Genomic DNA, 16711 nt, shown 5'->3' with positions numbered 1-16711 from the left:
GGAATTTCTCAGATAGGGGTGAATGGAGTAATATTTATTAATGTCGACCTAAGCCTTGTACTCTTCCAAGTTATCTGATAGATTCGCTCCAAGGAGCCATTAAGAAAAGCCATTGGTCCAAGGGCTATAAATTAACACTTTCCTCATACACAGCTATAAGCAGCTCTTTAAAACCTGAGTAATATCTTCCTTAAAATAAGTATCAGTTTTCTGGGCATTTATGTTCTATCACTCTTGGTTTTTCCATCCTTGACTCCATTAAAAGAATTCTTCTTAATTCCTTTTCTCTTTTTATGGCTTTGCAAGGAGCTAATTTGCAGGCAAAATTGCTAATTTTACAGCTGCTTTCTGCTTTGTCAGCATGAGACTGACTGAGGAGTTATTAATAGAGAGTAGGATTCCCTTTTCATCCTTTTGCTTTTGACTGTTGCAGGAGGTGGGACAAAAATCCATTATTTAATAACATTTGTTCTTCGTGAAAGGTTATCATTCCAGCCTCTTAGTTTCCACTAAACTGCAGCAGTATCAGCAGCAATAGCAGCTACTTTCTCTTCATGAAAGGCTTCTGGAATTCCTCCAGGTTGCATGGCTGGTATAAGACTGTCTTTGAGACCCACCTTGGTAATGGGGTCGATGCAGGAAAATTATCTACGTTATTTGTGTGCATTTTCCAAATAGTAATTTCTAGCCATAAGTATGTGTAGTCGCCCCCAGTCATTTGCATGTAGATTTCTGGTGCATAGGATAAATATGGTATATATCAGGAATCGCAGTTCGTGGCTAGTAGCAGAGAATAGAAATAGCAGTAGCCTAAACAAGAAAGAAATTTATTTTTCACATAAAAAGCCTTAAAATAGGCATTCAGGATTGGTATGTGACCTCACATTGTCAGCACAGACCCGGCTTCCTTTTGCCTTTCAGTTTTGCTGTTATGATCATGTGGTTTCCATTCTCACGGATAGTCCACGGTCTAAGAGCCACGTGATTCTAAGCAGGAATCAGAACATGAGGGTGAAAGGCAAAAAGGGACAGATCAGTTGGCTGTCCATCGCTTATGGGCTTTCCTAGAAGTCTTCCCAACAATTTCTGTTGATATCTTCAAGCTGCAAGGGAGGCTAGGAAACATCATCTTTTTAACTGGGCACATTGCTGCCTCCAATAAAACCGGAGTTTTCCTATTAGGAGAAAGGGAAGGACAATACTGGAGTGGCAAATGGCATATCTGCCACAGGGAACAAAGAGAATGACTAAGTAAATTAAGCCATAAAGCCTTTATTGAGCAGCTGTTTTGTGCCTAGAAATCAAAGAATAGAAAGTTTTGATTTATCCCTTTAAGGAACAAAAGCTTATTGCTCGTGTTGTCTCTTTAGCCTGGAATGCTTTCTTCTTCCTTGCTCACCTGGAAAACTTCAGTTAATCATTTAAGGCTGCTCTCAAATATTACCTGCTTTCTGATGCTTCTCTGAGTTTTCACCCTTTAATCCCAGAAGCAATTAAACAGTGGTTTGGCTGTGTCCCTGGAATATTTTATCCTCACCTCTGTTATGCACCTTATATCCTCAAGGGCAGTACAGCTACAGTGAAGATTACATGGGAGAGAGATAGTGCTATCTTCAACTCACATCCGTCACTTTGGGCTAGATACTTTTGCCCTTTGAGCTGTGGTTTCCTGACTCTAGAATACAGAACATTAATTCCCACATCAGGGGCATTTGTAAAGGTTAAATGAGATGATATGTGACAAACATGGCTGCAGGAAATTCTTAAAGTATAGTAGTTTACCTTATGTTCTGTCATATGCCTGTTACAACTTACAGAAAAATTTTTTAAACTTTCAATCTTATTTAAAATATTAGTATTTTGTAGGGTTTTGTTGTTGTTTATCACAGTTAGCTGAAATTTAACACATTAACACAGTCTCTGGAGATATATTATTCGCATAATGTTTCCTTAAAAACCTACTTGAAGATATACTTAATCCAAAAACAAAAGACAGCAAAATTCAATAATCGAAAACAGGAAAGTTTGATATCAAAAAGGATGCTAATGAATACTAATTTATGCAACTTTGAATTAAGGTTCAATAATGACAGTTACAAAGTGAGATTGTTACAAAACAGTCTCTTGAAAATAAAAATTAACATAAATAATGTGAAAAAAACAATAAATTAACTATAATAAATGGGTACAAAATTTCCAGGTTGCATAACAAACAAAAAAATAGAGTAAAAGAGTAGAAATGGATGAAAGTGAACCTACATGATTGCCCTTCTTTTTCACAGAAGAGACCTAGTAGACAGCAGTCTGTTGCTGAAGATGGTAGACTATGAAATGTTAATGTGAGCACATTACTTACAATTATAAATATAAATATGAATTGAGGTAAAACCAAAGTATACACCTTTCAGAATACTAGGTGAGAAGATCAAAGGGAAAATCTCAGAATATAGTTAGATTGTTTTAAAAGGGAGATAAAAGCAAGGACATAGTTTTGAAAAAAACAGATGTAAGACCACAATCATTTTGTGAAAATAATAATTTATAATTAAAATGGGATAAATGAGTAAATAGTATTATAAGTGCTTATACTATATCAAAATAAAAACTGATATGCCTAAAACAAAATATTTCAGAAAACACTGATATAAAGGAAGAATGCGGGGAAACCAGGCTAATGAAAAAACACAGAATACATTATTATTACTATTATTACCAAACAAACATGAAATTAAGGTAAAATGAATTAAATGTCCTCAACAAGGAGATTTACTGGAAATACAATATGTAATAGACTATAACTCTTAAAACTTTTTGAACATTGAAATAAATAGCATCAAAGTAAATGAAGCAAAACTTATTGAAATATGCAGGTTAGATAGCTTAAAAATTGTGGGCACAGAGACCTTAACCAATACAATAAGTAATTTGACATAATGGAAGTAAAGACAGTGAAATATATTGATCTCTAAATAAAAATAGAGCTAACTCAAATTTTACCATTTGTAAATATAAATATACAGTCTTTTAAATGGCTTATAGAATGTGTTTAATAATGAACATGTATTAAAAAATTTTTTAACCTCTATGAAATGCAGGAAATAAAACTACTACATCCTACATTTTCATACAAAATGCAATAGTGATAAAAACTAATAATAACAAGCAAATATAAAAATACTGAATCAGAGACCTGACAAGATCTTAATTTATTGCCATAGAAGAGACTATCTAGAAAATACACAGACATATCTGAAAAATTACAAAATGAAATACTAATGTTGAAATCTACCTAACTTTGCCAAGATGTACCAGGAAGAGTCAATGAATTTTAGTAAATTAAAACGTATTAATTATATACTTAAGATAAAATAAGTCAAATGGCATAATTGCTGAATAAAGCCAACAAGAATTCCCTTGAAGAAATAAATAAAACAAATCAGCTATTAGTTTACCTAAGAAAACTAAACCCATGAAATTAAGAATGAAATGAAGAAAAATATACCAAAGCTACAGGGGAAGTTATTTCAAATAATATTTGTAAAACTCTACTGTAATAATTTTTGAAATTCTGAATGAAATTGATTATTATCTAGGGAAATACATGGATTTAAAAGTAGATTCAAGAAATAAAATTTGTGATTTTGTTCTGTAAATATGGTATACAAGAAATCCTATGACTCCTCTCACTGTAAAACACTTAGAAATAATAAATAAAATAAGAAAAGGGTATATGTGGAAGCAGAATTGAGCTTACAAGACAATAATTAATCACCTAAAATAAGGTGATACCACTGACATTTTCTCTCCTTGAGGTGTGGCCCATGCAAAGGGTTTCTCACAAAAGTGACGTTTTTGGTGGTCACACATGGAAGGATGACAGATTGAAATATGAAGAGCCATAATATTCTACATTTTTTGTCCAAAATGTATTTGTTGCACATGGAAGGCTGGAGTTGATGAATTCCAAGGGTAGAATAAATTCTCCTTTACCTTTGGAGACAGGATCTTGCTGTAATATGAAGGCATGCTTAAAACCTACAGCCAGTCTTCCCTCAAGATAATTGCCAGACTTTGAAGCTTCAAGGGTGGAAGGCTAAAAACTGATAATTAAAACTTCCAAAGAGCAGAACCAAATCTCCAGCAATCTTTCAAGAATAAGCACACAGATACCCATTGACTGCTCAATCAAAATCCGGGAGGGCAGCACCTGAGGAAGTAAAATAAATAAAGGTCATTTCACTAAACTGCAACAGTCTGAATCCAGTTCAATGCATGTTTAGATTAAGGTGATTGACCATTATCCTACTTAGAAAACTGAAGCATAGACAGAAAAGAAAGAAAAAAAATAGATAAAGTATGAAAGACGTATGGGATACATCAACATAGGAAATATCAAGACATATCTTATTTGTGTCTTTAAAGTACCAAAACAGGAGCAGAGAGCAAAAGATACAAATAAAATATTTGAAGATCTCCTAGGAGAGATTTTTCTTTTTTATTACATTTTAGGTTTTGGGGTACATGTGCAGAACGTGCAAAATAGTTGCATAGGTACACACATGGCAGTGTCTTGCTGCCTTCCTACCCCTAACCCACATTTGGCATTTCTCCCCAGGCTATCCCTCTCCAGCTCCCCACCCCGCGCTGTCCCTCCCCATTCCCCCCAGTAGACCCCGATGTGTAGTACTCCCTTCCCTGTGTCCATGTGTTCTCATTTTTCCTCACCTGCCTATGAGTGAGAATATGTGTTATTTCATTTTCTGTTCTTGTGTCAGTTTGCTGAGAATTATGTTCTCCAGTTTCATCCATGTCCTTACAAAGGACATGAACTCATCGTTTTTGATTTCTGCATAGTATTCCATAGTGTATATGTGTCACATTTTCCCAGTCCAGTCTATCATCGATGGGCATTTGGGTTGGTTCCAGGTCTTTGCTATTGTAAACAGTGCTGCAATGAACATTCGTGTGCATGTGTCCTTATAGTAGAACGATTTATAGTCCTTTGGATACATACCCAGTAATGGGATTGCTGGGTCAAATGGAATTTCTATTTCTAAGGCCTTGAGGAATCGCCACACTGTCTTCCACAATGGTTGAACTAATTTACACTTCCACCAACAGTGTAAAAGTGTTCCTATTTCTCCACATCCTCTCCAGCACTGGTTGTCTCCAGATTTTTTAATGATCGCCATTCTAACTGGCGTGAGATGGTATCTCAGTGTGGTTTTGATTTGCATCTCTCTAATGACCAGTGATGATGAGCATTTTTTTTATATGTTTGTTGGCCTCATGTATGTCTTCTTTTGTAAAGTGTCTGTTCATATCATTTGCCCATTTTTGAATGGGCTTGTTTGTTTTTTTTTTTCCTGTAAATCTGTTTGAGTTCTTTGTAAATTCTGGATATCAGCCCTTTGTCAGATGGGTAAACTGCAAAAATTTTTTCCCATTCTGTTGGTTGCCAATTCACTCTAGTGACTGTTTCTTTTGCCGTGCAGAAGCTGTGGAGTTTGATTAGGTCCCATTTGTCTATTTTGGCTTTTGTTGCCATTGCTTTTGGTGTTTTGGTCATGAAGTCCTTGCCTACTCCTATGTCCTGAATGGTTTTGCCTAGATTTTCTTCTAGGGTTTTTATGGTGCCAGGTTTTATGTTTAAGTCTTTAATCTATCAGGAGTTAATTTTAGTGTAAGGTGTCAGGAAGGGGTCCAGTTTCTGCTTTCTGCACGTGGCTAGCCAGTTTTCCCAACACCATTTATTAAACAGGGAACCCTTTCCCCATTGCTTGTTTTTGTCAGGTTTATCAAAGATTGTATGGTTGTAGATATATTGTGTTGTCTCCAATGCCTCTGTTCTGTTCCATTGGTCTATATCTCCGTTTTGGTACCAGTACCATCCTGTTTTGATAAATGTAGCCTTGTAGTATAGTTTGAAGTCCGGTAGTATGATGCCTCCCGCTGTGTTCTTTTTGCTTAGAATTGACTTGGCTATGTGGGCTCTCTTTTGGTTCCGTATGAAGTTCATGGTGGTTTTTTCCAGTTCTGTGAAGAAAGTGGTAGCTTGATGGGGATAGCATTGATTCTGTAAATTACTTTGGGCAGTATAGCCATTTTCATGATATTGATTCTTCCTAACCATGAACATGGAATGTTTCTCCATCTGTTTGTGTCCTCTCTTATTTAGTTGAGCAGTGATTTGTAGTTTTCCTTGAAGAGGTCCCTTACGTTTCTTGTGAGTTGTATTCCTAGGTATTTTATTCTTTTTGGAGCAATTGTGAATGGCAGTTCATTCTTGATTTGGCTCTCTTCAAGTCTGTTATTGGTGTATAGGAATGCTTGTGATTTTTGCACATTGATTTTATATCCTGAGACTTTGCTGAAGTTGTTTATCAGTTTCAGGAGTTTTTGGGCTGAGGCGATGGGGTCTTCTAGGTATACTATCATGTCGTCTGCAAATAGAGACAATTTGGCTTCCACCTTTCCTATTTGAATACCCTTTATTTCTTTTTCTTGCCTGATTTCTCTGGCTAGAACTTCCAGTACTATATTGAATAGGAGTGGTGAGAGAGGGCATCCTTGTCTAGTACCAGATTTCAAAGGGAATGCTTCCAGTTTTTGCCCATTCAGTATGATATTGGCTGTTGGTTTGTCATAAATAGCTTTTATTACTTTGAGATACGTTCCATCGATACCGAGTTTATTGAGGGTTTTTAGCATAAAGGGCTGTTGAATTTTGTCAAATGCCTTCTCTGCGTCAATTGAGATAATCATGTGGTTTTTGTTTTTGGTTCTGTTTATGTGGTGAATTACATTGATAGACTTGTGTATGGTAAACCAGCCTTGCATCCCTGGGATGAATCCTACTTGATCATGATGAATAAGTTTTTTGATTTGCTGTTGCAATCGGCTTGCCAATATTTTATTGAAGATTTTTGCATCTATGTTCATCATGGATATTGGCCTGAAGTTTTCTTTTCTTGTTGGGTCTCTGCCGGGTTTTGGTATCAGGATGATGTTGGTCTCATAAAATGATTTGGGAAGGATTCCCTCTTTTTGGATTGTTTGAAATAGTTTTAGAAGGAATGGTACCAGCTCCTCCTTGTGTGTCTGGTAGAATTCGGCTGTGAACCCGTCTGGACCTGGGCTTTTTTTGTGTGGTAGGCTCTTAATTGCTGCCTCAACTATATAACCAATGTTTATGTGGTGAATTACATTTATAGTCACAGATAACCTGCCAGCCAATTCAAGAATCTCAGTAAATTCCAAGCAGGTTAAAAACTTATCTAATTGAATTTCTGAAAACAAAAGACATACTATATAGTGATAGATAAATGATAGATAGATAGATAGATAGATATAGAGTATATATGTATGTATATAAAATATGTTTACACACACACATACACATGCTTGTGTGTGTATAAGAAGAGGTAGAGAGACAAAGACAATACTAAAAGCAGCCAGGAATAAAAGACACATTGCCTAGCAAGGAGTAACAATAAAACTGACAGTACCCTCTTTAACAGAACCTATGGAAGCCAGAAGAAAATGGGTGATATTTTAAAGGGATGAAAGAAAAATTTGTCAACCTAAAATTTGTACCTAGCAAACATTTTTTCCAAAAAGGAAGTCCATATAGCGATATTTTAGACCAAAAAAAGCAGAGGTATTAATCAGCAGCAGATCTAACATTAAAGAAATGTTAAAGGAAATTCCATCTGAAAGAAAATGAACCCATATGGAAGAACAAAACTGTAAGAGAAAAATGAAGAACTAGAAGGGGTAAATATGTAGCTAAAAATAAAACATATGGACTCATTGAAACTATAATATCTTTACAAATTTATGACATACATAGAAGTGAATTATATGGGAATAATAGTAATATGGGTGGGAAGGAGGTAAATGAAGTTACATTGTTTTAAGATCTGTGTATTGTCTTTAGAATGGTAAAAGTTCTTATTTAAGATTATTGTAATAACTTAAGAATTAATGTTGTAGTCTCTAAGGTAACCACCTAAAAAAATAAATATACTTACATAAACTGAGTAAAAGAGGAAATATTGAATAATTCAAAAATGAGTATTCCAAAAAAAGGAGGAAAAATAAAGTAACATGGAACAGACAGTCCAAAATAAAAACAAATAGCAAGCTAGTAAAGTCAAATCCAATTACATTAACATTATTTTAAAAGTAAATGGATAAAACATTCCAGTTAGAATGCAGATATTGTCAGATTTAACTAAAAAAAAGTGCCTAACCATATGCTGTCTTCAAAAGACACTGTTCAAATAATATATTTTAAAAAGAAACTGAAAGAATGGAAAAACATACGTAAGCAATAACAAACAAGAAACTGGTGTACTTGTATCAGAGAAATCTAGCTATCAGACAATAATGATTACTAGAGCTAAAAAGACTTTTCTAATGATAAGGGGGTCAGTTCACAGAAATATATAACCATCCTAAATTTGTAAACATGTAATAATAGAGATTCAAAATATATAAAGCAAAATGTGATACAACAGAATTTAGAAATAGACAAATCCTTAATTATAGTTGAAGAGTTTAACATGCCTCTTAGTACGTGTAGAACAGAGAAACAAAAAAAATCAGTAAGACTATAGGAAACACAAATAATATACTTAAAGTAATTAATATCTATAGTATACTATTTCTTTTTAGCCTGTTTTCACAGTGCTATAAAGAGCTACCTGAGACTGGGTAATTTTTGAAGAAAATAAGTTAAATGGACTCATAGTTCTGCATACTGTAAAGGAGACATGTCTTGGAGGCCTCAGGAAACATACAATCATGGTAGAAGGTGAAAGGGAAGCAAGCACGTCTTACCATGGTGGAACAGGAGAAAGTGAGTGAAGGGAGAAGTGCTACAGGCTTTTAAACAACTAGATTTCTTGAGAACTCACTCACTATCACCAGAACAACATGGAGGAAATTCGCTCCCATGATCCAGTTACCTCCCACCATGTCCCTCCCCCAACTTTGGGAATCACAATTTGACATGAGATTTGGGTGAAGACACAGAGCCAAACCATATCAACATCCAACAACTGCAGACGGTACAATCTTCTGTAGTTCACATGAATTTTTTTTTAACTGGCCATAGTCTGGTACTGGGCAACAAGAGAAAAAAACCCGTTTTAACAAAACACATACTTGAGTATCTTGAAACACTCACTTTGGGGGAAGCCACCTGCCATGTAAGAAAGTCCAACTGCCCTGAGACCATTATGTAATACAGAAGGCTAAGCTAGTTAGTTGGAAAGGCAATGTGGAGACAGAAAAATGCCCATCCTCCCCCAGCTTCAGATACTTTAAGTGTTTAAAGGATGCTTTGGGTGACTCTAGTTTCAATGACTATTTGACTAAAATCCCGTAAGACACTCCAAGTAAGAAATGACCAGATGAGTTCAATCAATGCTCCAGAGCCATGCAAGATCATGAATTATGATCTCAAACCTCTGGGTTTTGTGCTTCTTTAGTATACAGTGTTTAATAAATGAACAAGCATTGCTATCAGTATCTCTCTACCCCTTTTACCCTCAAGCAGGAAGTAGGGCACTGTCTCCTCACTTCCAGTAAAGAGAAAGAATTTTCCTTCAATGTATATGCTCCCAGAACTTGGAATATGTCTCTGGCAATTAGGAAGACTTAGTAGACTTATGTGTGGTTCTTCCTTGAAAATCTAGAGAATGTGCCATTGCTGCTGCATCAGGATTGGCCTGCATTCCCAGAATTGTTCAGGGAAAAATATGTAAATATTTCCCATGGAATGCGAGAGAAAGTCATGTACAGATAGTGTTAGGTTTTGTATAATAGGACTTCCTATTGCACAGGGGAGCAAAGGGTCTACAGCACTTAGAAGCCACAGTAGACACACTGATTCCTAGGGGTTGAGGCCTGATCAAGAAATCCCCATAATTTGGGGAGCAGGGACTCTCAGCACAACCCATGGTTTTCCCACTGTAAGTAGACACATTTAAAGCTGGGACGAGAGGGGAGACTTAACTTTAATCTTAAATCTGCAGTGCTTTTGATCAGAGGGGTTACAGTTCATCTAAACTTTTTTGAGAACAGAAGAATATCCTTCAATAAATACAGTTTTAAAAAATAAACATGCTCTCTGATTCCATTCATTAAGTTCTTTTTTATACTGAAAGCATTCCCTTTGAAATCTGGCACCAGACAAAGATGCCCTCTCTGACCACTTCTATTCAATATGGTATTGGAAGTTCTAGCCAGAGCAATCAGTCAAGCAAAAGAAATAAAGGGTATTCAATTAGGAACAGAGGAAGTCAAATTGGCTCTATTTGCCGATGACATGATTCTATGTTTAGAAGTCCCCATCTTCTCAGCCCAAAATCTCCTTAAACTAATAAGCAACTTCAGCAAAGTCTTAGGACACAAAATCAATGTGCAGAAATCACAAGCATTCCTATACACTAATAAGAAACTAACAGAGAGCCAAATCAAGAACGAACTGCCATTCACAATTGCTACAAAGATAATGAAATACCTAGGAATACAATTAACAAAGGATGCAAAGGACCTCTTCAAGGAGGACTGCAAACCACTGCTCAAGGAAATAAGAGAGGACACAAACAGATGGAAAAACATTCCATGCTCCTGGTTAGGAAGAATCAGTATTGTGAAAGTGGCCATACTGCCCAAAGTAATTTATAGATTCAACATTATCCCCATCAAGCTAAAATGGCCATACTGCCCAAAGTAATTTATAGATTCAATGCTATCCCCATCAAGCTACCTATGACCCTCTTCACAGAACTGGGAAAAAAAAACACCTTAAACTTCACATGGAATCAAAAGAGAGCCCACATAGCCAAGAAAATTCTAAGCCAAAAGAAGCTGGAGGCCTTAGGCTACCTGACTCTAAACTATACTAAAAGGCTACAGGAATCAAAAAAGCATGGTACTGGTACCAAAGCAGAGCTATAGACTAATGGAACAGAACAGAGACCTAGGAGGCAACACCACACATCTACAATCATCTGATCTTTGACAAAGGTGACAGAAACAAGCAATGGGGAAAGGATTCACTGTTTAGTAAATGGTATTGGGAAAACTGGCTAGCCATGTGCAGAAAGCTGAAACTGGATCCCTTCTGACACCTCACATGAAAATTAACTCCAGATGGATTAAAAACTTAAACATAAGGCCTAACACCATAAAAACCCTAGAAGAAAACCTAGGCAAAAACCATTCGGGACATAGGCATAGGCAAGGACTTCATGACTAAAACACCAAAAACATTGGCAATGAAAGCCAAAATAGACAAATGGGATCTAATTAAACTCCAGAGCTTCTGTACAGCAAAAGAAACAATTGTTAGAGTGAACTGGCAACCAAGAGAATGGGAAAAAGGTTTTGCAATCTACTCATCTGACAATGGCTAATATCCAGAATCTACAAAGAACTAAAACAGATTTACAAGAGAAAAGCAAACAAACCCAATCAAAAATGGGTGAAGGACATGAACAGACACTTTTCAAAAGAAGACATTTATAAGGCCAACAGACATATGAAAAAATGCTCATCATCACTGGTCATTAGAAAAATGCAAATCAAGGCCGGGCGCAGTGGCTCAAGCCTATAATCCCAGCACTTTGGGAGGCCGAGGCAGGTGGATCACGAGGTCAACAGATCGAGACCATCTTGGTCAACATGGTGAAACCCCGTCTCTACTAAAAAAAAATTACAAAAAATTAGCTGGGCACGGTGGTGCATGCCTGTAATCCCAGCTTCTCGGGAGGCTGAGGCATGAGAATTGCCTGAATCCAGGAGGTGGAGATTGCAGTGAGCCGAGATCATGCCATTGCACTCCAGCCTGGGTAACAAGAGCGAAACTCCATCTCAAAAAAAAAAAAAAGAAAAATGCAAATCAAAACCACAATGAGATACCATCTCACACCAGTTAGAATGGTGATCATTAAAAAATCTGGAGACAACAGATGCTGGAGAGAATGTGGAGAAACAGGAACACTTTTACACTGCTGGTGGGAGTGTAAATTAGTTCAGCCATGTGGAAGACAGTGTAGCAATTCCTCAAGGACCTAGAAATAGAAATTCCATTTGACCTAGTAATCCCATTACTGGGTATATGCCCAAAGGAGTATAAATCATTCTACTATAAAGACACATGCACACGTATGTTCATAGCAGCACTGTTTACAATAGCAAATACCTGGAACCAACCCAAAGACCTGGAAGCAACCCCATTGATGGGAACCAGCCCATCAATGATAGACTGGACAAAGAAAATGTGGCACATATAGACCATGAAATACTATGCAGCCATGAAAAACAGTGAGTTCATGTCCTTTGTAGGGACATGGATGAATCTGGAAACCACCATTCTCAGCAAACTGACACAGGAACAGAAAATCAAACACCACATGTTCTCTCATTCACAGGCAGGTGTTGAACAATAAGAACATGTGGAAACGGAGGGGAGCATCACACACTGGGGTCTGTTGGGGGAGAACAGGGGAAGGACACCAGCGGGTAGGGAGGTTGGGGAGGGATAACATGGGGAGAAGTGCCAGGTGTAGGTGATGTGGGGATGGAGGCAGCAAACCACATTGCCATGTTTGTACCTGTGCAACAATCCTGCATGTTTTGCATGCGTACCCCAGAACCTAAAGCACAATAAAATACATATATATATATATTTAAACGTATCATAGTTAACCAACAATAAATATTTCAAAGAATATTTACAAAAATATTAACACTTTTTTCTCGTAGAATTTTCTCATAGTGATTTTTTTCTTCATTATGCTTCCCTTTCTTGTTTGATTTTTAATGATTAAATGTGCAGCATTTTTATCACAAGAATAAAAGGAGTTCCTTCCATTCTAGACTATAAATCAGAAGGTTGAACAAAAATATTGTGATAATATTTCCCAGATTTAAAAACTCTAGGCTACTAAAAAGCAACCAGTGTTTGTCCATAATATTTTCTGCCCTTGAAAATTCACTTACTTGAGTCTGAGAAGTCCATTGGCTGCTAGCAGAAAGGTGACTTGAAATCCCAGAGCCGGAACTTTACCAGAAAAGAAGTCCAGAAGGATCCTGACTTGGGAGGCCACTTTCTCTAAGTACTTTTGCAATAAGCCTTGTGGCCAACAGAAAGAGGATGCAGGTTCTAAAGTGTTTGGCCAACACCATCTCTTGCCTGATCTACATTGCTGAATCTCCACTTCAGCCATCTACTCACCTTCTTTTCTAAAGGGCAGTTTCTGATTAGTGTTGTGGCTAACATTAATTTTCTTTTCTTTAACTTTTTTATGTGCTATCATGCTTATTATTTATTGACCTATTATGCTATGCTAGTTGATTTTTATATATACCTTTTACCTCTTTTAACAACCCCTCCCATATTCACAATCAGAAAATTATAAATTTCAGTGAAATTTAGTTTTTTGCCCATTGTCCAACAATTAGAAGAGTGGACAAACTGGGGCTTGCAAACATCTAACTCCAAAGCCTGTGCTTTCTCCCCTTCCCTGTACTGGTTCACAAACGACTAAAGATGGTGCTCTAGAACATGTGAATCAATGAGACATTGCTGCCCAGTCTCTAAATGATTAATATTCTTGCCTGCTCCTGTTCCAACTTCTTGGAAGAAGGCGTTGGATCTTTGTGCTGTAGCATCTATCACAACATTAACTTCAAAGTGTACCACCTGGGCATTTCATCTACCAGTCTGCTTTTCTGACACATGCTGGAAAATAAAAGTAGGAAACCAGGAATGGTTTAGTCATACTTGTTAAACATTTACGGTGCCAGTCAGGAAAGATGTTGACCTTAAAATTAAGAATTAGAAGTACACATTCCATAAAAGAAATCAGTTCAATAAGAACCAAACCAGGGAGGCTGGGGAGAGGCTTCTGGGTGCCCACAGAAGACGTGAAGCATAAGCAGCCGCTAGATGATGTGTTTCCTCTTTCACTATTTATTGTGCAGCACCAGGGTGGTGCAGTTTCGTACTGTACACTTTTTTAATTAGAGAAGAGAGGAAATCATGCCATTTTTATACCTTCAAAGGCATGAGAAATAGGAAGTGGTTTCAAGAGGGGCAGAAAAAGTGCGCAGTCTACTGTTGCTGACTCCTCAGTGTGTGACGTGATGTTTAGACATCAGGCCGAAATCCCAACACATTTAGGGATTAGCTGAAGCAGGGGGTCACTTGCACAAAGAGTTTGAGGCTGCAAACTCCTTTGTGCAAGTGACCTCCTGCTTCAGCTAATCTGGCTGAACCTGGCTATGATCATGCCACTTTACTCAAGCCTGGGTGATGGAGTGAGACACTGTCTCAAAAAAAGGAAGGAAGAAGAAGAAGGAGAAGAATAAGGGGAAGGGGAAGAAGAGGAAGAGGAAAAAGAAGGAGGAGGAGGAGGAGAAGTGGTAGTGGAGAAGGAGAAGGAGGAGGAGAAAGGAGAAAAAAGAGGAAGAAGGAGAAGTGGTAGAGGAGTGGAGGAAAAGGAGGGGGAAGAGGAAGATAAAGAAGAGGAAGAAGAATGAAAAGGAGAAGGAGAAGAAAAAGAAGGAGGAAAACAAGAAAAAGAAGAACAAGAAAGAAGAAAAAGAAGGAGGAAGAGTAGGACAAGTAAACAGAAGAATTCAATCAAGTTGTTACAGACAGGTGTGACTTTGAGGTCACGTCTTTAACGTGTTTTTAGTGTGACAAAACATACATAAAATTTACTATTTTAACCATTTTTTTCAGTGCAGAGTAGTTCAATGGCAGTGAGTACATTCCCAATGTTGTGCAACCATCACCATTGTCTAGTTTCAGATCTCTTCCTTTATCCTAAATGAAAATTCCATATCCATTATTCATTTCCCATTTCTCTCTTCCCTCAGCCCCTGCCAACCATTAATCGCCTTTCTGTCTCTGTATGTTTGCCTATTCTAGACATTTAATATAAATGGAATCATACAATATTCGGTCTTTCACAACTAATGTCTTCTTTCATTTAACATCGTCTTGTGCAAGCACATTGGCTTATGCCTGTAATCCCAGTACTTTGAGAGGATGAGGGAGGGGATCACTTGAACCCAGATGTTTGAGACCAGCCTGGGCAGCAGAGTGAGACCCTATTCCTACAAAGATAATAAATAAATAATTAAGTTAGCCCATCATGGTGGCACACACCTGTGGTCCCGGCTACTCAGGAGGCTGAGGTGGGAGAATTTCTTGAACCCCGGAGGTTGAGGCTGCAGTGAACTGGGCTGTGCCACTGCACTGCAGCCTACGTGACAGAATGAGACCCTGTCAGGAAAAAAAATCCTGTTTTCAAGGTTTATTCATGTTATAACACAAGTCAGTACATTTATCTTTATGATTTAATAATATTCCATTGTAAGGATAGAGCACATTTGTCATTTGTCCACTCAGCAGATGCACATTTGGGTTGTTTTCACCTTTTGGCTGTTGTGCATAGTGCTGCTAGGAGATTCTGCCTGAATCTATTTGGCAAGTCTTGAAGAAAGTTGTGAGAACTCACACTTTCTCCCAAGTACCTCAAGGCTCCAAGCCTTTGCACAGGGTCTATCGGTTTCAATCCACAAAGCTTCATCAGTTCCAATCTCATCTTCTCAGAGTCTCTCTGCTTTCATCCTATGTAAAGTAGTTTCTGGACCTGCCAGTCTCTGTCTCAGGCTCTTCCTTCATCACAGTTGTCATAGTTTGTATTGAGGTTTGAATTTTGTTTAAACATCTGTCCCTACTACCAGAATGTCAGCTATTTAATTCTTTGAGTAGTTCTCAGCACTGACATTTCCTGTCAATTAGTAACTATTTAATAAATACTTGCTAATGGTAATATCGAACAAACTGGGCTTTTGAGATATTATCAGACCAGTCCATATCATTTGCTGGACTCTATTTAAACTTGGGGAGTCTGTTCACTCTGATGATAGTTTCTTTTGGTGTGCAGAAGCTCTTTAGTTTAATTATATCCTGTTTGTAAATTTTGTCTTTTGTTGCCATTGCTTTTGGTGTTTTTCACAATAGCAAAGACTTGGAATCAACCCAAATGCCCATCAATGATAGGCTGGATAAAGAAAATGTTGTGCGTATATACCATGGAATACTATGCAGCCATAAAAAAGGATGAGTTCATGTCTTTTGCAGGGGCATGGATGAAGCTGGAAATAATTATTCTTAGCAAACTAACACAATAACAGAAAACCAGACAAGGCATGTTCTCACTCATAAGTGGGAGTTGAACAACGAGAACACATGGACACAGAGATGGGAGCATCACACACTGGGACCTGTCAGGGGGTGGGGGGCTGAGGGAGGAATAGCATTAGGAGAAATACCTAATGTAGATGACAGGTTGACACATATAGCAAACCACCAAGGCACGTGTATACCTACATAACAAATCCACATGTTCTGCACATGTATCCCATAACATAAAGTATAATACAAAATATTAATAATAATAAAAAACTTGGAGAGTCAAATATGGTATTGCTTAAATACTGACTTCAGTGGATTGTTAAAGGCTGTTCCCAGTGTTGTGATGAGCATGGTTCTGATTGGTGCAGCCAGAGTCAGAGAACTCAGAGCTTTTTAAGCCAGATTCCCTCTCACGAATGTCCTTTCTTTAGATATTCATCTGGTTCACTGCCTCTTCTTTTTCCAGTCTTTGCTTCCATGGCC

Source organism: Callithrix jacchus, chromosome 7 (assembly GCF_049354715.1).
Source record: "Callithrix jacchus isolate 240 chromosome 7, calJac240_pri, whole genome shotgun sequence".
Classification (NCBI taxonomy): domain Eukaryota; kingdom Metazoa; phylum Chordata; class Mammalia; order Primates; family Cebidae; genus Callithrix; species Callithrix jacchus.
The sequence above is the reverse complement of the archived record's forward strand: the minus strand, read 5'-3'. Positions refer to the sequence as shown.